Source organism: Theobroma umbraticum, unplaced genomic scaffold, assembly GCF_002168275.2.
Source record: "Theobroma umbraticum cultivar Fairchild unplaced genomic scaffold, ASM216827v3 scaffold_2.0, whole genome shotgun sequence".
In the NCBI taxonomy this organism is placed as follows: Eukaryota; Viridiplantae; Streptophyta; class Magnoliopsida; order Malvales; family Malvaceae; genus Theobroma; species Theobroma umbraticum.
The window spans coordinates 2,160,006-2,163,465 of NW_018397277.1; positions in this window are offsets into that span (position 1 = coordinate 2,160,006).

Consider the following 3,460-nt stretch of genomic DNA (forward strand, 5'->3'; position numbering starts at 1 on the left):
TTAAACGTGAGTTTCACCCTGATATGTTAAGAACTGGGCAAAGTAGTAAACATTAAATTTTTATCCCTTTCTCTTAACTTTCCAATGGATTAAAACTCACATCAATTGGACTTCTGTATTGAAAGATTTGCTCCAAATACCGCATCATGTTCAGTCTTTACATACTGCTGCAGTGGTCCGACTTTGACAAATATTTTGACCATGATCCAATCAGAACTGGGCAACTTGGTGAACATAAACATTGTATCCTTCTTCTTATAATTCTATTGGTCTAAGAATCACCTCATTTGGAGTTTTTTTGAAAGAGATATGGTCAAAATACTGAAACATATACGAATGAAGCTATCACCATACTTGCACTGATTTTCATCAAATGAGTCTTTTTCAGCAAATGAGTCTTTTTCATCAATTTCCTACAAAAGTCATAAGAGAAATTAGCAATAACTACTCTTAAAGTAATTTAAAAATAAAATAACTTAAAATTTAACTAAAATAACTTAAATTAATCACTTAACAAGTAATCAAACTTAAACTAAAAAAAAACACCTATAATGCTAAAATTCGAACCTAAAATCTCAAAGATCTAGCTATTTAAGCTCCCAAAATGACTCAAAATAACTCTATATAATAGAGTTATCAATTATACATATAGTATACACAAAACACCTTTAACTCAGTTTGCATTCACAAATGCCTATTGTTTCTAGTAGTTCATGCTTTCTATAAAGGCATTGAATAATATTATAAATATACTTTGATCTAACATAGATTCTTTTAGAATTGACACCCCTACTCACCTCTCTTGGCAGGATATTACTTCGTTAAATTAAACTCCTTATGTCCTCAATTCATCAAGATGACTTGTTGGTCACTAGTTTTCTCCTTGATTTATGTCCTCGGCAATTATCTTTCACTTAGTCAATCTCTTGGCAGCAATTAGTTCCAAAGTACTTTTAGTAACATTACAATTTATTTGTCTTACATTTGCTACCCACGTTTACTTAAGGCTTTTATATCCTATTCCATTCTCTTTCTCATTCAAACATTAATCATCATCTTAACAACTCAAATCATGCTAAAATCACCATTCTTTCTCAATTAGCCTTTGCATACTCATATGCTATTGACATATGTTTAATTAAGGACTTCATATCCTTTACATGCGTAATTTGCCTATCTAACTTTCAATGCTTTGTTTCCCAATCTTCCATCCGTATTATTCATCCTTATTTCTTTCAAACAACATAGGAAGCAACCTTAACATTTCTAAATAGCACAAACATTTCTCCTACCCAATTTTAAGGTATCATAATACATTCACATTGCATGCTTACCTTTTAAAGTAGCTAGGACTTTGCATGCATCTCAACACATCTCCATAGCTTTAATCATCTAGCTGCCATAACAACTCACAAATAAATTCCCAAGATTTCTTATCAACTGTAGGATTAAAAATGCAAGATTATACTCACATTTTTTCTTTACACTTCAAATCCACCATTCACAATAGCTTAGTTACATGCATGTAACTATATCCCTTCCAATCAAGCTAATCTTTGCTGCCACAAAACACTTCTCATTGTTAACAACCCATTTCCAAAGAATATTCAAGTTAAAACCACAATCCTTACCTTGTTTCTCTTGTATCTTGAAACCAAGCTTTACACCTCCATCAACACTCCATGGTTTCTCTCTTGAATGTTGAAGACTCTTTGGGTAGTAAAATATCAAAACTCTACAAGATAGAAGAAGCAAACCTCACGGTTTCTTTGGATCTTCTTCAAAATCGAGCCTTTTTTTGATTTTTCCTTTCCACTATTTTCTTTCTCTCTTTTGGGTGGAATTTGCAAGAGCTAAGTTCTTTCTCTTCTACACTCTCAAAGGCACGATTTTGCCTAAGTTCCCAAGCCATTTCTTTTTTCTTTTTTCTTTCTATTGATTATTTATTTAGCCACCCTCTTGGACCAATCACAACACATGTACACATTCAACTTTTATTTTCATTTGGCCATTTTGCCAACCACTAGGTTTTCATGCACCAATTTCCTTTCTTCCACATTGGTCAAATATTTTCATTTATTATCCATATCCATTATTTAATCTATCTTCATGCATTCTTAATACATTTTCATTTCATCCACCTTACTTATGTCCAATAGCCTTTCATGCATTTTCCCGCATTATTTCTCATTTGGCCTCCCATTTAGCCAATAACATTACATGCATACATATTTCCTTTCTTTTAGTCCAACATTGCCACCAAGTGTCCTCCATGCAAAAATTCTAGATGCTTTCTTTAACTAGTAAAATCACATGCATATTTCACCTTGTGCATTTGTCTCCTTCCTTTTTATTTATCACATGGTGGGAGTCCACATGTTTCCTACTAAGATTACACCTTTATAAGCCATCTTTTGTATGTAATAGTATTGTCACGTGTGTGCCAATCTTCCACATAACCTCATTTTCCACAACTAATTATTTTCTTTCCATCCAATTTTGCATGTAATCAATATTTTCTCTATTTAAATAATATAATATAATATAATATAAATGAATAAAATATTATTTTATTCATGTCACCCAAAAATTCTGTTTTTGGTCTCCTTTACTTAGACTTAACTTATCTCTTGCAAGATGTGACCCGTTCTAGCATCAAATTATTTTAATATTATTTTATTAATAAGATATTATTTTATTCTAAAATTTTTCACTAGTCTCCTCAAGTCTCAAAGTGTCTCAGTTTGCCTCGATTCACTTCTAAATCGCCTTCTAATCCACTAACTCTTCATTAATAAAATATTATTATTCTATTATTAGTTTCTCATGTGTGAAATATTTTATTTCAAAATATTCTTTTCACCCGTCATTGCTCTTTGACACTAAAATTAGCATCATTTGACCCTTCGTCCTATCGATAAGGTCGTATTGGCTTCTATACTGAGGGTACAGGGTGTTTCGAAGAAAATCAAACTTGGAATATCTTAAAGTGTGGGGGTACTTGGCCTTTTATAAAGTTCTTGAACCACAAAGAGCAAAGCTTGGATCCAGAGCAATGAAAGGCATTTTTGTTGGTTATGCCCATTATTTTAAAGTATAGAGAATTTTAGATTTACAATAAAATGTTATTGTAGAGTTTATTCATGTTGAATTTATTGAAAATAAAATTCTGTATAACTCTAATAATAAATTTGATTGTGAACAAAATGTCTTAATTCCAAGTTGTGACCAAAGTGATATGACTTTTCCCGATACATCCAGCAAAAAAAAAGGGATTATACTCAAATTGAGTAGTGAAGAAGTCAAAGAGCCAAAACAAGAAAGCACTTAGATCCAGATTTTGTTGAGCCATAAGGATTAGCATTCCTTGTGGAAAAAAGTAGAACCAAAATGTATAAGAAAATACCTATTTTGTTAAACATTAAAGATGACCCAAAAACATTCAAAGAAGTTATGTCTT